The sequence below is a fragment of the Mandrillus leucophaeus genome, unplaced genomic scaffold, assembly GCF_000951045.1.
Source record: "Mandrillus leucophaeus isolate KB7577 unplaced genomic scaffold, Mleu.le_1.0 Scaffold487, whole genome shotgun sequence".
Classification (NCBI taxonomy): domain Eukaryota; kingdom Metazoa; phylum Chordata; class Mammalia; order Primates; family Cercopithecidae; genus Mandrillus; species Mandrillus leucophaeus.
Window position 1 is genome coordinate 1,015,605 of NW_012105220.1, and position 20,385 is coordinate 1,035,989.

Consider the following 20,385-nt stretch of genomic DNA (forward strand, 5'->3'; position numbering starts at 1 on the left):
GAACAGAAAAGAGAATTCAAATCAGCATTGAAATGTATCAAAGGACCAAAGCAAAGAGAGATTTTTTCAAATAGGAGCTCAAGGTCAATAATATCAAACACTGTAAGGTCAATGATAAGAATGATAGATAGCCATTAGAATTCAAAATTCGGAAGTCATCGTTCACTGCCAAGAGAAGAATTTCCAATTACAAAAATTCAGGGGGAGAAATGGTAGGAAAGTAGACGTATAGCTCTTTCAAGAGAGTTTATAGTGTAACTTCGTGAGGATGTTATATAAGTAAGCACAAATATGCAGATTATGGCAACGTACACAGGCAGAGTCTTCCTGGAGAGCATTCTGGTGATGAGAACTTGAAATGGGTACCCCATTGATCCTGCAATACTTCTTTTTATTGTTGCTCATTAAAAAATGATCTACAAGGATGTTATAGGTTTTTATATAATATTGAAAATTTTGAAGTAACCTCAGTGAATATTGATACATGTGCCATAGAACATAGAACCATATAATTCTATGAAAATATATTGTATTAAAAGATTCCTGGCACAGAAAAGAGTTTATGTTATTAAGTGAATTAAACAGGTTATAAACCAATAAGGTGGGATTTCATTTTTAAATGTAACTATACATACCACAAACAATTGTATACATGTACACATATTTGTATAATACACACACGTGCACATATATTTACATACATATACACACATATATGCACACAGTTATTATACATATAGCCAGATATTTTTTGTCTGCCCATTCAGACTAACTAATATACATCTCTCCCTTGCACTCTGCCTCCTATCTTCTAACATAATTGGGCCACTTTCACAGGCTTGCTTATGCGATACTTGGGTTAGGGCTGTATGAGACCAAGGCATGAGAGTGGCAGGAGAAAATGAAGTGAGGATCTGTATAGTATATAAAACAGATTTATATATAAATCTGTTTATTCCGGTCTCTTTTGCATTTCTCACAGTACATAGCTCCTCTCCAGGGAAAGTCTTTGCTATAGGTTCATTTCTTCTGGGTTCTAGTTAACTGCTGTCTCCTCTCACTCCTTTAGGCCCAGGGCTGGTAACAGATAGGTAATAGATATGATGCACTATCCCTGATACCCACTATACTCTGCCCACACTTTATTGAATTCTCCTTGATTTATCCCTACTTGAGTCTGCCTGATGTGAGTGGGATCTAGAATAATATGTGGTATCAATCTTTATACAGACTGTTTTCTCTACTTGGAAAATTTCACATTTGCCTGGAAAATTTAAATTTATTTACCCTGATTTGTACTGCCTGAAGTTTATATAATTTGGGGAGCCCTCTTTGAGAAAGATGATATACATTTATAAATGTAAATTGAGTATAAAAAATAACATGTATTTAGAATGAGAAAATCAATTATATATTTTAAAAGCTAAGGAATATTACAACGTTTTCCAAATCTGAAAAAAGAGCATGTTTTTTTAAGTTAACCTCTGACACAGTTCTGTATTTTTCCAACATTTCTTGCTCACATACTCATTTTTTTTATAATTTTGTAATCTTAAGAAAACACAAAAATCTGTTGACTTTTAGCATGGATGAAAAAATTTTAACTGATATTTTAGAAAATTTTATTTAAGCTTCTTGTTTCATTACTGATAAAATCATGCCAGTTTTCAAGAATGTGGTAAGATTTGTGAAAATCTATAATATCATTTGTATTTATAAATTCTAACATCTTAAGAAGTTATTAAGTATATTTCTTACAAGAGAGAACTTCCATTTTGACTGTTTATCAATGAGATCAAATCTTCTTCTTTTGTTTATAATTTTACACGTCAAGTGACTGGAAATCTCCACCTATTAATTTCTGGTTCTGCACATTTTAGATCTTGTTTCTCCCTTACTACCCAACACACCTACCACATTCTTATTGTGTCAGGTCCACATCATAGCTAACTGTGACCACTAGGCTGATACCTTTGTGTACTAACCATAGGCAAGTTTACACAATATATGGGAAGAATATTCCTGAAACTTATACCCACCTTGGGATGGCTTGCAATAAGTTAACTACATATGGATATGATGGAAAACCACAGAAATTTATACCACTAACCCAAATTGTCTCCCAGTCAACATTCTCCTAATCATGTACCACAAAAGCCTGTGGCCTCTCCAAGCCACCTGAGCCAGGCAGGGTATGTGGGAGGAGATGTTGGAGTAGAAAGAGAAAGTGATCTTAAATAGCAATGGTTAACATACCCACTTCTGTAAATAGTACAAAAACGTATGACCATAGGAACACATTGGAAGAGACCCAAGGAAGTGCAGAGTCCTAAAGTTAAGTTTCATTGTGAAACCCACTTTGGGGTTTATCTCTTATATGCTCTCTTAGATGTTCCCATTGAGTCTCTTATCCTCCAGATCAAGCACCTTACATTTCATATTACAGGCAAAATTAATCCCTTTACTCTCCTCTGTATTCTCATCATTCATTGAAATTTTTCTTCTCTTGTTTTGAAGTTCTTCTTTATAAGTATTTTTTGCATTATAACTAATAGTTACAAAATATTTTTTCTATTGTAAGACCTTGATTTTGTCTTAGTCACTGAAATGATTTGGATCTGTGTCCCCACCCAAATCTCATCTTAAATTGTACTCCCATAGTTCCCATGTGTTGTGGGAAGGACCCAGTGTGAGATAATTTGAATCATGGGGGTGGTTCCCCCATACTGTTCTCGTGGTAGTGAATAAGTCCCATGAGATCTTATGGTTTTATCAGGGGTTTCTGTTTTTGCATCTTTCTCATTTTCTCTTGGTGCCACAATGTGCCTTTCACCTCCCACCATGATTCTGAGTCCTCTCCAGTCACGTGAAAACGTAAGTCCAATTAAACTTCTTTCTATACTCAGTCTCAGGTATGTCCCTTATCAGCAGTGTGAAAACAGACTAATACAGTAAATTGGTACAAGTAGAGTGGGGTGCTGCTTGAAAGAAACCTGAAAATGTGGAAATGACTTTGGAACTGGGTAACAGGCAGAGGTTGGAACCATTTGGATGACTCAGAAGAAGACAGGAAAATCTGGGAAAGTTGGGAACCTCCTAGAGACTTAAATGGCTTTGATCAAAAGCCTGATAGTTATATGGACTATAAAGTCTAGGCTAAGGTAGTCTCAGATGAAGATGAGGAACTCGTTGGGAACTGGACCAAAGGTGACTTTTGTTATGTTGTAACAAAAAGGCTAGTGGGATTTTTCCCCTGCTCTAGAGATTTACGGAACTTTGATCTTGAGAGAGATGATTTAGGGTATCTGGTGGAAGAAATTTCTAAGCAGCAAAGCATTCAAGAGGTGACTTGGGTGTGGTTAAAGGCATTCAGTTTTATAAGAAAAGCAGAGCATAGAAGTTCAGAAAATTTGCAGCCTGACAATGTGACAGAAAAGAAAAACCCATCTTCTAAGTAGATATTCAAGCCAGCTGCAGAAATGTGCATAAGTAACAAGGAGCCAATGATAATCCCCAAGACGATGGGGAAAATGTCTCTAGGGCATGTCAGAGGTCTTCACAGCAGCCCCTCTCATCAAGGCCCATGAGGGCCTACGAGAAAATGATTTCATGAGCCAGGCCCAGGGTCCCCGTGCCGTGTTGTGTACAGCCTAGGGACTTGATGCCCTGCCTCACAACTGTTCCAGCTGCAGCTAAAAGGGGACAACACAGAGTTCAGGCCATGGCTTCAGAGGGTGTAAGTGCCAAGCTTTGGCAGCTTCCACATGGTGTTGAGCCTGCAAGGGCACAGAAGTCAAGAGTTGGGGTCTGGAAACCTCTGCCTAGATTTCAAAAGATATTTGAAAATGCCTGGATGCCCAGGCAGAAGTTTGCTTCCGGAGCGGGGCCCTGATGGAGAAGCTCTGCTAGGGCAGTAGAGAAGGGAAATGGGGAGTCAGAATCCCCACACAGAGTCCCTACTGGGACACGCCCTAGTGGAGCTGTGAGAAAACAGCTACCATCCTCCAGACCCCAGAAAGGTAGGTCCGCTGGCAGCTTGCATTGTGCACCTGGAAAAGACATAGACACTCAGTGTCAGCCTGTGAAAGCAGCTGGGAGGGAAGCTATACCCTGCAAAGCCACAGGGGCTTCCCAAGACCATGGGAACCCACCTTTTGCATCAGTATGACCTGGATGTGAGACTTGGAGTTAAAGGAGATCATTTTGGAGCTTTAAATTTTGCTCCACTGGATTTTAGGCCTGCATGTGCCCTATAACTCCATTGCTTTGGCCAAATTCTCCCATTTGGAAGGGCTGTATTTACCCAATACCTGTACCCCCATTGTCTCTAGGAAGTAACTAGCTTGATTTTGATTTTACAGGCTCATAGACAGAAGGTACTTGACTTGTCTCAGATGAGACTTTGGCCTGTGAACTTTAGGGTTAATGCTGAAATAAGACTTTGGGGGACTGCTGGAAAGACATGATTGGCTTTGAAATATGAGAACATGAGATTTGGAGGTGCCAGGGGCAGAATAATATGGTTTGGCCTGTGTCCCCACCCAAATCTCATCTTGAATTGTACTCCCATAACTCTGTATTGTGGGACAGACCCGGAGGGAGATCATTTGAATCAAGGCAGTGGTTTTGCCCATATTGTTCTCATGGTAGTGAATAAGTATCACGAGATCTGATAGTTTTATCAGGGGTTTCTGCTCTTGAATCTTCTTCATTTTCTCTTGCTTCCACCATGTAAAAAGTGCCTTTTGCTTCCCACCATGATTCTGAGGCCTCCCCAGCCATGTGGAACTGTAAGTCCAATTAAACTTATTTTTCTACCCAGTCCAGGCATGTCTTTATCAGCAGCATGAAAACGGACTAATACAGTCACAACCACATAGAACTTAGCAATTGATGAAACTTATACATACAGATAGGTGTCCATTTTCCTTTTAAATTAATTAATAAGATGTAATAAACTTAAAACCAAGCTGATAGAAAAATTATAAGTCTGAATGTCAAATGAAAGAAGTCAGATAAAATAGGGTAAAACAAATCTTAAAGAAACAGAGAAACGATGCAATGGAGAAAAGTTGAGTAAGCTCACCAAAAAACATCATTCTTCTTAGTAAAGGAAGGAGAGTAGCTGGCATGACAGAGAATAACTGAGATTTAAAGAGCAAGAGACTAACCAGTTAGAACAGTGATAAAAGCATATTATGAAGTAAAAAAGGGAGAAACAATAGATGGTGGTAGAGGACTTAGGGTTATGTCATAACTAGCTCAAAATATGAATAATATTTTATAATCCTGCCTTTTGTAATAATCCATTTTGACAGTCCAGCCACTATTGTTAGAGAAAGATTATCAGAATGTTTCAATGAAGAATTCAATGTCTTAAACTACTATCAATAGAACCAAAGCTTTCCATCAAATTTCTCGACAGAGTTAGGAGAGCCAAGTAAAATGTATCTGCAGACTCAATCCTGCTCACAGGCAACTGGTGTGTCAGTTTTACTTTGGAGCCATTCAATATTTTTAAAAATTATAAAGAAGGACTCTGTTTCCTCCCCATCATCTCCTCCAATGAACATCATTGCAAATCCAGAAATGGAGCCAGTGAAGTCTGGGAAATCACACTATTCTTAGAAGTTTATTAAGCATGTTCATTTGTTTATGTCATAGTGATATATTCATTATTCTAAAACTATTGTGATTACCCCTCAATGACAATTATGTGTCAATAAGAGTGATACCAAAATTAAAAATTGATGAATTAAAAAACAAGAATGCTGTTGATTTGTCTGATTTTCATAGGGCCTCTGACCAATGAAGGTGGAAAACAATGGGTATGCAAGATAAAGTAAGTTCTGTTTCCTACTTCTTAGTCTACCACAAATAAAATAAAGAGCTCTACCTTGTCGCATGCAGGATTCTCTGTCCGATTATACACCCCTTGACAGATGGAAACTAGGATTCTGCTGGAGGAGTGCCTGTGGGGAAAAGAGATTTGATTTCATTGGTACACTTATTAGAAAACTAACTCAATTTAACAGCATTATCAACAGAAACTAAATGCTAAATGTGTGCAGATGACTCCACTAGGGTTTTCTTTTTTTTAAATATATATAAACAGTCATAGACTAATAGCTTCAAACTAATTCCTTCAAAACAAATGTTTAATTCAGAATTCAAAGGAGATATGAGTTTCATCACTAGTGATAACTCTGGTACTTAAGCCTTATTCTCCAGAGTCACAAGTTAATCCTTAAGGAGAATAGAAGGGGGGATTTTATATTAAGGGCCATGAAATGCTTCCTTTCTATACTGTATTAAATATCAGGCCCAGGTAGTATGGATTCCCTCTCTCTACTGTTTCTTAATGTAGGGGGGAAAAACTGGATTGCCTACTGTGAAATATGAGATAGTGACTCTTGTTGAACTTTAGTCTAACTACACTAGAAAAAAAAAAAAAAAACAACTTACAATGAAGATATTTCTACATTCTCAAGGGAAACCGTTCTTATGTCTAAGTGACCTTTTCTCGACATGTTTCTTTTAGTGTTTAACCTGAACCTCCTATTGTTTCAGTTTAATCCCATTTATCCTGGTTCACTCCCCAGTGGCCACACTGACTAAAAGGTAATGCTACCTCTGGGAATGAAGTTACAGTCTTGGATAGTTAGGTTTGTCAAGTCTACCAGTGCAGGATAGGAGATAAGAGGAAATGTCTCAGGAGGTCACAAATGGTTCAAAATCCAATATAGGTGGCATTACACATTCGTATTTATGAAAAATTAAAAACTAAATGTTTTAGTGGGAGTAAATAGAAAAACAAGAAAACAGAATGAGAGGCTATTTACTCTATATCTGTACATTTTACAATGGTTCCCTACAAATTTTCTATAAGATTCTTACATCAATACTTTTTAATTTCAGGAAAAGAAGCTATAAGAACCAGAATAGATTCACTGAGAATAATTCAAGTTAAGTAAACTTATTATCTTATTTCATAGGTTTCTAGACTGATAAACTAGATAAATGAACTATTATTCCCAGGTCTCTGGATCATTCCTACTTGGTTGGTATGATGGGATAATGGTGAAATGATGAAGACTAAAGGAAGACAAGTTTAGGAAGAAGAATACATTAAACTCATGTGGTATCATGAGATATCCCTGCAGTCATGTGAGGTAGAGGGTTGAATACAAAAATGTGAAGATTAAAAGTATTGGTTGGAGAAATATACTTTAAAAAGGATGGAAAGGCAGGAGAAAAAAAGTAAATGGAGAGGTAGAAAAAAATGGATCATGAGGTCTCTTAGGATTTGGAAAAGAAATGTTTAAAGATTATGGTAGTAAACTGCATTGTTGAGTTCTGCGAGGGAATTTAGTAAGGTCAGGAAAGAAAGGTTTCCATTAAGTTTGGAAACATGGTATTTCTCTAATGATTTACTATTATAAAATGTCTTCAATGTAATTTTTGTCTTATTTGTAACTTCAGTTTCTCAGTTGTTACCTGCAATAAGTACAGATGAAGTTTGTCAAAAGTAATATACATCTCTTTTTCTTGTAGAATATCACTCATTTGCCTGAGGAAAATTCACATCTTAATTACTTTGAAGAAATCTCCAAGTACGCCGACAGTATCAGTATGTCAGTACAGGTCATTCCTTGCTACCTGTAGAAATGGACACCCACCATACCTGATGCCAGTGAAACGTAACTCTGGCACTCAATGCTAGAGACCTAATTGCTGCTGTGATGCTTTTGTGAATAGACAGGCAGATGGATCCCTCTGCTGTATTCAGCTGGGGATATGCTACAATAAATCTACTTCTATACAAAAGTATATAGAAGGTAGTGAGGCACCTCTATCGTTTCACATACATTCAGTTCCACCCTCAGAAAGCACAACTATCTTCAGTATAGCTAGGCTAGCTTGACCTGTGGCTTGTCCTCCATTGCCATAGTTGGCAAATGTTAGACCTCTGTACACTACCAGCTAGTCTCCTTCTTCCCTATTGGGAAGTTCGACCTCTAGGGAGATTCTAATTATACTTCCAGCAATCTGGTTTCCTTTATTGCCCTGCCAGTCCATCAGACATATGTGAATATGGCAGAAGATGAATGGAGAACAGGGACTATGTGTCCCCCACAAAAAGCTTCTCAGCCCCTTTGCAAATTACAAATGGAGAGGATGGAGTTTGTATAACTTCATCAGCATTAGAGCTCTCTCTTTTACCCATCTAAGACACTTTGTTACTTACATTCACATCACTTCTGTGAATTTTGAAGGGATTCTAAAGGAATCAATTAAAAATAAAAATGAAAGGTTAAATAACTTGTCCAAAAGCACATAGCACATGAAGGAACAAGATGAGCTTTATATCTGAACATATATATATGTATATATGTGTGTGTGTATATATGTATGTATAAAACAAAAATTCCCTCATGTCTTTCTTTCTGCCCCTCCCTGACTACCCCCCCTCTGCATCTCAGGCAACTATGCATCTATTTTCTGTGTATTGATTAGTTTGCATTTCCTAGAATTTTATAACAATGAACATACATAGTATACACTTTTTCTCTCAATTTCTCTCATTCAGCATGATTGAGATTAATTTATATTGTTGTGTACAAACAGCTCATTCCATTTATTGCATAACAGTGTTCTGTTATACTGATATGACCATTCATTCACCAATTAATGAATATTTGGGTTGTTTCCAGTTTGGAACCATTGCAAATAAAGCTCCTATAATCATTAAAGTGCAAAATGCAATCTTCATTTGAAGATATGCTTTTATTTCTCTTGGATAACATAGTGGGTGTATGTTTAATTTCTTAAGAAACTGTAAAACTGTTTTTCAATGTGGTTCGACCATTTTAAATTCACACCAGCAGCGTTGAGAATTCTAATTCCTCCACATCTCAACCAATACTTGCTATGATGTCTTTTTAATTTTAGCTATTTGAACAGGTGTGTTGGGGTATCTCATTATGATATTTTTGTTTCCCTAATGACTAATGACAGTGAACATCTATTTTTGTGAGCTCACTTGCTATTAGTGTATCTTCTTTGGTAAAGCGTCAATTCAAATCTTTTGTCCATATTTTATTGGGTTGCTTTCTTATCGTTGAATTTTTGAAGCTTTGCGTATTAATACAATACTTTTATCAGATCTTTGATTTTCAACTACTTTCTACCAATCTGTGTCTCACCTTTTCATTTTCTAAGCAGTGTCAAGGAGTACAAATTAATTTTAATGAAGTCTAATTAATATTGCTTCATGTATTATGCTTTTAGTGTCTAATCAATGAAGTCAGCCTAACTTGAGGTAACAAAGATTTTTTCTCATGTGATTGTCTAGTTTTTAGTTTTCATTTTTACATTTACATTTTTACATTACATACATTTCATTTTTACATTAGGTATATCATGTATGCCTAATATATAATTCACTTGGAATAATTATTGGTTTTGGTTCAAGTAAGAATTACACAACTTGATAGGAAGACTATCCCTACTCCATTGATTTGCCTTTGTTGTTGCCTATATAGGTATGAGTCTATACTAAGCTTTCCATTCTGTTCCTTTGTACTCGCCTATAGTTAAGCCAATTCCATACTTTCCCCATGACTAGCTTTATACTAGTCTTTTTATATGTTATGAAAATAACTATTTTTAGCTTCCCAGCATTTTTATTCAAAGTTGTGCTATTCTAGCTCTTTCATATTTTCATGTCTTTTAGAATCCATCAGTTTCTTCAGAAAAGTTTCCTAGGATTTTGTGATAGGATTGAATCTACATATCAAGTTAAGGAAAATTGATGTCAGTAATATTGAGCCTTCTAACCCATTAACATGGTGATTTTTTCACTTTTCTCTAGACAATGTTGTATAATGATTATCTCTACGTAATGTTCTATATTTTTCAGGTTACAGATTTTAACATATGTTTTGTCAAATTTCTCTTATGTGTCTCATATTTTGGATGTTATTAATTTTTTTTGTGTGTTTCTGTTGTTCACTGCTAGCATATAGAAATGCAGTTGGGTTTTTGTATAGTTGATCTTGGATCCTACAACCTTGTTAAGCTGACTTACTTGTTCTACTACCTTTTTAGATATTTCGTACATTTTCTACACAGATGGTAATGTCTGTGAATAGAAAAAGTTGTACTTCTTCCTTTGTAACTAGATACCTGCTACATCTTTTTCTTGCTTTATTGCACTGGCAAAAATCCTTCACTTCGTCATTTAACAAATGTTGTTGATTGCCTATTATTTGTCAGATATGATTATAGGTGAGATGAAAAGAGTGTAAATGAAACAAGCAGCGTTCTTGCTGTCATGGAGCTTAAATAACTATCAGTTGTCTGGGAAAATAGATGTATTTAAATATGACTTTTAATATGTGTAAGGAATAGCTAGTGAAAGTAGGGTTATTTAGCCTAAAATGCACACAAAAATTCTGCCTTCAAATATGCCAGGGATTATTTTGCAAAAAATGAATTAATTTTTGTTTTGTATAATTTTGGAGTACTTAACTAGGGTTAGTGGTGAAAAGTCGAGAAGGAAAGAAATTTAAGAATTTACTGCCATAGGCCAGGTGCGGTGGCTTACGCCTGTAATCCCAGCACTTTGGGAGGCAGAGGCAGGCGGATCACAAGGTCAGGAGATCGAGACTATCCTGGCTAAACATGGTGAAACCCCGTGTCTTCTAAAAATACAAAAAATTAGCCGGGTGTGGTGATGGTCGCCTGTAGTCCCAGCTACTCGAGAGGCTGAGGCAGGAGAATGGCATGAACCCAGGAGGTGGGGCTTGCAGTGAGCCGAGACTGAAACAAGCTGCCTCATGAGAATCCTGTGAAAAGTTTATTGAGAGGCTGGATGATCCTTTATTAGTATGCCATAGAAAGGCATCATTTTCAGGTAGAAGACAGAGTGGTTTCTGATTTGGACAGTCAAATTCTATGAATGCAAAGATGAATAGAACAAAAACCCTGCTTATATTTATAATCTCATTGGAAAGAAAAATAGATTTGTGATACTGATAAATAAGTCAAATTATGGTTTGATATCAAATGAAGATATTTACAAAGTAGGGAGTAATTAATGGATATATAATTGTACAAATCATATATTCAACAAGAATTGTCCAAACATTTGCTGTCAAATCAAATATATCTATAAATATAATCTCACTTATTTCATACACTCTGGTTACTCTCCAATTTTCCCATTTTCTTTGTCTTGAGTGCCCTTTCTGGTTTCTAACTCCTAACTCCCCCTTCAGCGTTGATCTTGAATCCCAAGAGCTTCTTTTATGAAAATCTCAAAGCTCTAGTCCTCTGTGGTCATTATTTTTCCCCATTGATTATTTACACTTCAGTTAGGTCATCAGGAGAGGAACTACATCTCACATCTCTAAGTATGTCTGATCCCTGCAATAACATTGACAGCATAAACTCCATAAACAGGAGCTAATATTAACAATGGCAATCATGCAAAAGAGATAACAGGGAGAAATGACTACCATAGCTTCAGGCAACACAGAAGATTTTTTTTTGAGAAGAGGTGAGATTTTTTTATCTCCTACTTTTCTCCTGACTCATTGATACATTTATTCATTAAATATTTTTTTGATGACTCATAAGTCTCATCTTGCCAGAGACTGGGGACACACACACATACCAAAATGAGGGAGACATGGCCGCTCCACTCAGGAACTTGCATTTTTATTGTAGAAATAAGAAAACAGGCAAATACATAGAAAAATAAACGAATTAAAAATTTTTCAAGAAATAAACCAGGGACTAGTTTTATGTAGAATGGTCATGTACAGCCTTTCTGAAGAATTGACAGACTGAAACCTAACAAAACAAACATGCAAAGACTGATGGGAGCAGGGAAGCAGCGGATACATTTTAGGCAGAGGAAAAGTTTCTACAAAATGTCCTGTGAAAATGACCTTAGTTTTTGGGCATGAGTGGATGATGATCATGTTACTGGAGCATATGAGGCAAGGGGAAGATCTAGACGAGATGAGCTTCAAGAGGTAGATAGCCCAACTTGTGCAAAGCTTTGAGAACTATGGGGAAGAGTTCATAGTTCAAGAATAAGTCAAGACATTAAAGGATTTTAAGCAATAGTATGATAGGACATGATCTTGTTTATATTTTGAGAACATGTATTGCTCTATGAAAAATGGATTGATGAGTAGAGTTGGAAAGCGGTAACCTAGAGAAGAAATGACACTTGACTGAGCAAGGTTAAAGTAGCAGATTTGGAGAGAAGTTGACAACTTTTTATTTTGTGACCTGAGGTAGCCTCTTTAAGGAGCCATTTGAATTTTAGGAATATCTGAATTATGCAATTCTATCCTGAAGTCCAAGCTTAAAGAAGTGCTTTGTTTGCCTAGGAAACACATTGTTCTTTACTTGGATGCTATCTCATGTATAATTTTTTGGAAGAAGGTTGCTATTGAACCAAGTTTATGGATGTCCCGGGCCTCCACCAGCCGTGCTTTTATGACACTTCAAATGACCCTTCCAACACAGCTGTCACTCTGTCAGCAATAGGGCCTGCTTCTCTGCAATGCCAAGAAGTGGTAGCTGCTGTGGAATATAGTTTGCCATAATACTTGCTTCATTAAGAAGAACCAGCCAGGTCCCTTTGTTATCAAAGGCACATAATCTAGCCAAGATGGTAACCTCATCATGACTAGCTGGAGGGCAGACTGGATACATAAGCATACTCTCGTGGATTAAATAATGAATTTCATAGGCTGGGAAACATTGTCCCCTTTCCAACACAATGCTGGCATTGAACAGAAGCCGTTTTAGAAGGGCAAGAAAGCCACATACTTTGAGACTGGGCTACTCCTACAACCAGAAAATACTCTGGCTCACTGGTAAAGGGAGTTTACTCTAATCTAGCCATTTTTCCATGTTTTCAAGCCCAACCTTAGGTCCAAGTATTCTTTGGCTGCCTTGGAACAATATATGTCAAGGCTGGGCCCACTTTTCACCTTATATACTGCCACATACACTGCTTGCAAAGTAAGTGGCACATGGTCTATGCCATTTATACTTGGATTTTAGCTTACCAAAGTCTTCTGATGCTAGGAAGCAGAAAAATTGCCCCACGACTCCCAGGATGAAGTATCTGCTACTAGGCCAGATACTTTTTGTTAAACCACCCCCTCCAAAATGTGTGCAGATTAAGAAATCTATTTCCCCTGTAAAATACCGTAGCAGAGGTTTATTTGCCCTTTCCTTATCACCTCCTGGTACCCCATATAGTACACAGAAAGAAACTGCCTACTAAGCCTTTTATCATAATTATTGTCACTACAATGGGTTGTTTATATCTAATGTGCTGGGAAAATTTCTCTTTATTTGGGTGCTTGAAAATTGGGCCTCCAGGAGTTATATAACATAGCTCACATCCAAAAAGAAGGTAGTAGAAAGCTGACTTCCAGAGAATTCAATTCAGGTCATTCAAAAACTAGCCCTTAGTGAACACAATGAGTTATAAGGAGGAGGCTGCTAGGATCATCCAGGAAAGGTTTTCTCATTCTTCAAATCACAAGAAAGGAGTGGGCCCACGTTCTGCCCCTGGAGATCCTGCCTGAGCGCTATGCTTAGAATGGCTACAGCAGTGTCAGCATGGAGATGGCAACGAGCTGGGGCAGAGAAGAAAGGGGGGCGACCAGGTCCTTGGCATCTGTGAGCCTTTCCAGTGGCTGCTCCGCTTTTGGACTCCTTTAACATGAGATAATCCCCTTATGATTGAATCCAGTTTAATTTGTTTTCTGCTTTAACATCAGCTTTAAGTTTTCTACCTGGTGAGGTGTGTTAAGAGAGGATTCCCAGGGTGTTCTGGAAGGGCTTGGGGTCTCTGAGGACTAACAGGGTAGTCTCAGAGTGTTATACACTGGAGGGACCAAACCAACTTAGGGATGCTCCCTGTGAAATCAGTGCATCTTGGTAGCAGGTGGTTCCCTCATCTTTCGGCTGATTTTCAAAAGATCTTGAATCTTCTCAGGTGAATTCAAGACCTGCTGCCCCTGATGGTTCTCTAAGTACCTTCAGACCTTGGCATGCATTCTCTTACAGGCATCCTCCATTTATTGGTGTTTTGTGTTTTCTAATTGTACAGGCTCCTTTAACAGGAGAAAAATATACAATTTTTGAAGAAAACACTTGTAATCCTCACATTCAGACAATGTTTAACATTATCATGATATGTATGCTGTGTATGTGTTTGATTTGTATTTACCCTTTAAAAATGTGATCATCCATTATTTGAATTCATAACTATATCTTGAGCATCTCTACATAATATTAAACATGCATCGAGAGCTTTAAAAAAGTCCTTCAGTCTGAGAACTGCCTCCAGGGAATTCTAGTGCCTAATGAGGACGCTAAGGGATGGGGCAGGTAATTTTCTATCTTAAATATTTTCTTTAAATCTATTTCTTAGTACCATTTCTAGATTTTATCTGGAAAAATGGATCGATGATTCTGAAGGCTGATGTGCTAGGCCATATAATCTACTGAGGAAGCTGGAACTTTTCCAGCCACTGAAATGACAGTCCGTGTGTTACCCACACAACTCTGTGGAAGAAAAACTTAGTGTGGTGCTGGAGAGCACGTCTGCAGGTTTTCTGAGTTCCCCAGCTTTGCTGGTTGCCTGTTGGGTGAACCTGGACCTGCTATTTGCCATCCCGAATTCTCCTTTTCCTCATTGGTGAAGTGAAAATAACGATAGCATCTAATTCATCAGGTTGTGGTAAGAATTAGATGTGATAACTCTGCACTCAGTAAGATATCAAATGTCTGCTTTTTCTATTATTAAGGTTTTATGGGTATTAACGTGAATTTATACTCACCATACTAGTCTAACTTTCTTCATAAAAGGAGGAATTAAGGATTCAGTGGGTATTTTCTTCATCTTTGCCCCAACACCATCTGCCCTCATCTAGCCCATCTACATTGCCTCTGACTCTCACATATGTAAATTCACATAATTCCTAGAGTACAACAGACCTTTCCATAAATGATTTCATAATCACTTGTCTACACATGGTTTCTTCTGATAGAGTATGCACCCCCTCGTTTCTTCACCCACCTGCCAAATGCTTGCTCATCCTTCAAAATCTCCTCCTCTGTGGAGCAATTTCCCAAATCTCCAAAGAGGAGTTGTTCCACTCTGTACTCCCACAACACCATTTTTAAGCCAATATCCCTAACATAGCACTTAACAGGGTGTATTTGTAAACTGATCTGTTTACATGTCTGATTCTTCCACTGGAGCATATGCTTTTGGGGGTCCAAGGACCATGTCTGCCATCTCCAAAGAGTACAATAAATGCTTAATGAAAAAAACTATAAGCTGTGCATTTCCCTCAGGGGAGAAAATATATGAGCTTCTAGAAGTCCAAAGGGCAGATCAGTTCCCCTGCTTTGTTTCTTTATGTGTTTAAGACAAGAAAAAGCCCCCGATGGAATCAGAAGGAAGGGTTCCATTCAGCACACACCTAATTACAGTCCTCACTTGATTCCATCTTATAAATGACAACCATCAGATGCCAAGTTGTGGCAGAATGACATCTGGCTCTTTGGCAGACACCCCCGGCAACAGCGTTAATGACTTCGGAGATGGCTCTGGATGTGTAATGCTGTTAAGTTTGTTGTGTGGATTACATTATCCTCTTCAATATCTTTTTACATTGTCCTCTAACTCACTTCAGGTTCTGATTCTGTGAAACCGGGACACATTTATCCAAATTTGCCCAATGCCCTTCATGACCTTGCCGTGGCAGTCCTTTAATATATTTTCATCAGCTCCTGTACATTTTTCACAGAGAGTTGTGAATGTACTTCACAGCCAGTTTGTGTTCTCATAGGCAACTCAAAAGGGGAAGGTTTTAGTTGTCTGGGAGAAAGCTCTTTAGTACTCGACCAAATTGCATTTTCTAAGATGACCACATTTGGGGCTCCTTTTGAAATCATGTGATATAAAGAAAAAATGCCTCAGTCAGTACATATGCTTTGAATTTGAAACCAATATCCAATGCTTCATTAGCTCCCAGGATGAACTATAAAAAGGCAGGGGTTGCTACCATAACAGTCTTGCCTCTGACTGAGAAAAATATATACATTTTAATTTTTTCCTAGGCACTAAAAACAAAGGCTTTATCTGAAATTTCATCCAGTTTTCAGAAATGATGCATTTAATTTTCATCTGAGTTCTTTTTTCTCTTTTTTTTTTTGGCCTCTACCACGAAGAAACAGGAGGCCAAACTGGGGAAAGATAATTATATAAGAAAAAAAAAATTCCCTAATGCTTTATTTTGCCAGTTATTGTGATTTTGAAAGAAATTGAAATAAATCAAATAGGAGATATATGTATATATATTCAAAGGTAAAAAACATTAAGAGAAAAATTAGGACCCAAATGATAAATCATTATAGCAAGTGATAATAAACAACCCTTTTAGTATATAAGCCCCTGGAATTGACAAGCTGAAATGTTAACTTTATTTTATGGGTATTTTGACTGTTTGCTTACCAAATAACTGCAATACTCACAATTGAAAATAAATCACATGATCTAGTGTTTCAACTTATTGGGGAAACTTGTATGTGTAGAACCAATGCATTTATCATGCTTAATTGGAAATTAATGAAACAATATTTATATTGTTTGTGCTTTTACTTTCTTAAAAGTTTAGGCATGCCCTTTTAAAAATGGATTACATTTATTTAGAATGCTGATGGAAATCCTAGATATGGAATTATGAAATGTCAAATGTAAAATTAAAAAGGGAAAGATAATTTTTAAAACTACATACAATAGTTTGTACTCTATGCTGTAATTCCTCAAAATTCTGAAGTGATTTGTAGGAAATAGGAATATTTATGGTTCAAATTTTTTTTTAATAAAGACAACAGACATCAGAACACAATTGTTCAGGAAATTGCCAATTGTTCAGGAAATTGCAAAGTGATTTTTATTTATAATAACTAGCTGATGAGAAATGAAGGGATCTTTCACTGAGTTGTCAAATATTTGGCCAAAGTCTCCTGTGCCTTGGTTAACAAAACTTTAGTCCCCATAAATATATTGATGTCTCCACGAAAGGTGTGAACAGATGCTTTATCTCCACATTGTGTGCATAAATGTAAGTTCTGAGATGTAAATTGATCAAACTGTAGAAACAAATCATTTAAGATTTGTGCAGTGATTAATAACAGAAGCCAGTAATCAAATCTCCCTGCCACCAGCACATCTGTTACACAGAGTTTCTAGTTTGCCGTATTATGCAAATGTGCAATAAAACAAATACATTACTTAATTTAGCAGCTGGTTCAAAAACATTATTTTAGGTGATTTCTTTATGCTTTGTGTACTTTTGCCATTGATGGTGGTTAATGTGAACTAATTCAATTGTTTATGAGATGAAGGCTTCCACATAAAAAATAGCCCTCAGGAAAGCCAGCTCTGAAGAAATTCATTGTGACCCTGGTCTCTAAGAACCAAACACTGCAGCAAACACAGGATATGTCATGACTCTCAGACGTCCATTCAAACAGCTCAAGAGCCTTTCAGCGCTTAAATGTGAGCTCATTTGATTTCTATGTCCTGGAGGATCGAGGAAAATCTCATGACTAGTTCTAAAACTTGTAGGATTTTAAGTTGGTTGAAACTTGGCACCATAACTGGACAGCAGATAGTTGAAAAGCACTATATATGCCCAGTTCATATTTAGGGTACCTTGGTTAATATTCAGGCTTTCAATCTTTTCCATTATAGACTCATAGGGCAATTTCTAAAGGACCATTTAATTGGTCATTTATAAACCCACTTTCACCAATGACCAAAGTGGGGAATTACAAGCACACTTACATAATAATACCTACAATAAAAATAACCAACATTGATTGAAGACACATTTGCATAGCACTATGAAACATCCTTAAATGCAATAGCATTTTCATCTTCATATTTTACCAACGAGGGTAATGGGATTCAAAAGTGACTTGCCCAAGGCCTCAGGGCAATGAGACTGAATGAAGGTCTGATTCCAAAACTCATGCTCATAATTACATTATCTTGTTTCATAAACCAAGGTTAGATTTCAATAGGAGACCTGAGGATAAAGAATAGGTGTAGAGTATGTTCTTAGTACCACAGAAATAAGAGGGAGAAACTCTAAGTTGCTAAATAAATAGCATTCACTTGCATCTTCTGCAAAGTAAGTGAGACCAGAGTGAATTGAGAATTCAGACACTAACATTAGGAAAGAAAACGCATGGATTTAGGACAGTTGACTGAGAACAGGCCTTTCTGAAATGTGGATTACTCAATGGAGAGTGTTAGGTTCTCCAGAAGAAACAAACAAACAAACAAACAAAAAAACATAAAATAGGATGTGAATATACATAGAAAGATATTATAAGGAACTGACTTATGTGATTCTGGAGGCTGGCAATTCTAGAACATGCAGTGTGGACCTGCAGGCTGAAGATCCAGGGCAGCTGATGGTACAGATGAAGTCTAAAGGCATTCTGCTGGAGAACTCGCTCTTGTTTGAGAAGGCTAGTTTTTGTTGTTATTGTTGTTCTATCTGGGCCTTCAACTGAATGGATGAGGTCCATTTACATTGGGGAGGACAATCTGGCTTACTCAAAGCTAATCGGTTTAAATGTTAATCTTATTAGAAAACACCTACGAAACTGACATGTAAAATTAACCATCACACAGACCAAATTTATACTTTAGATACCAGCAAAATGAGGTACATAAAAATAGTTTTTGAAATAATGTATTTCAGGAAAAGCGAACATCATAGACAAAACTAGGACTCTGGTGAACTTATTCCTATTTTTCAGTTTAGCATTGTTTATATTTTGAATGACATAGAGGGTGAAGAGAGACAAAAAACATTCTCCATAATCACCACAATATTTTAGTGCTTAGGACCTCTAAAGACCCTGCCTTCTCCATTGCTGGAAGTTTCAAACCATCATTATGAGTTTGTCCTGTCTAATCCTTTAGAAGTTATAGTAAAAGTGGCATGAATTCATTTGGCAAACATTAGGCCTAACAACAACATTCTTACTTGCTGTAGAAAATGTGAGGGCAGCATCGTATAATGGGCAAGAAGGAGGCATTGAAGTCAGAAAGGCTCATTTCCTTACACTTTCTATCAGTGTGATTTTTTGGCAAGTTATTTAACTCTAAGCCACAATTTCCATCTATATAAACTAAAGATAATTGAGCCTATTTTCCTAGGGCTATCATGAGGATTAAAGGAGTTAAGGCATTTGGAACTCTGGGCACAGCATCTGACATGTGATAACTCAATAAACATTATACTTGTAATAGCCATAGGAGAAAGAAAAAAACATTAGAGTAAAAGGTACAATAGTAGAAGCAAACACATCCATACTTTCTACATGTTGAGCAATGAATATTCTTGGCAAAGGGGCTATTGAGTTAACAACAGGATCATTGAAGAACCATCATAGATAGACCCTAGGCCTCTATTTTTGGGAACAACACTTCTATATCATAGCAACATAATGCATAGCAAAATCATAGCCGGCATACTCAAATTTCACATTAAAAATACATTTGGAATAGGAACAGTTTCAAAGGTTTTTTGCTTCTAGAATTATTTGTTTCTAAGCTAATTTGTTATTTACTGTCTGCAAATTTTAGGAATTATATGCATGGAAATTTCCACAAAGTAAAAAATAAAATTTTTTAATGAAGTGGAAGTTTTATGGTCTTGAAATTTAATGATTGTCAATAGTAGGTATTGTAGACATTTTACTACACATTTTAAAATTTTCCAATTTTTATTACATACTTTGGAGTCAAAATTTCTTTACAGGTTACAAATATTATTGAACTTTCTTGAAAAGTTAACAGATCCTAGATATTATTCGTACAGGGCATAGTAGTTAAATTCTCTTGCATGAATTTTGATACTATAGGAAGATATATGGAGAAAGAAATACAGAAAGGTACATTTTCATCATTAGATAAAAATGTCTTGAATTAAAACAAGATTTTTTAAATCATGAAGTATTTTAAACATTTTGAAAGGTATTTTTAAAATGAAGTACAGTCTATAATTTATTGTATTCCCCACTTTAAAGTTAACTTTTTTCCAGAAATATTCAATAACTCTTTTGGGTTCACAGTTGGATGCTAGGTTAGCTGAATGTAAATTTCAAAACTAACAATTATACTCAGCACTTTAAAGGTATTTCATTGTCTTCTGACATTTTATTGCAATTGAAAAAGTTTGCTGTCAGTGGACAGTGAATTGCCTATTAGCTTCTCGGGTTTGCTCTCTTTGGTATTCTATCGTTGGACTA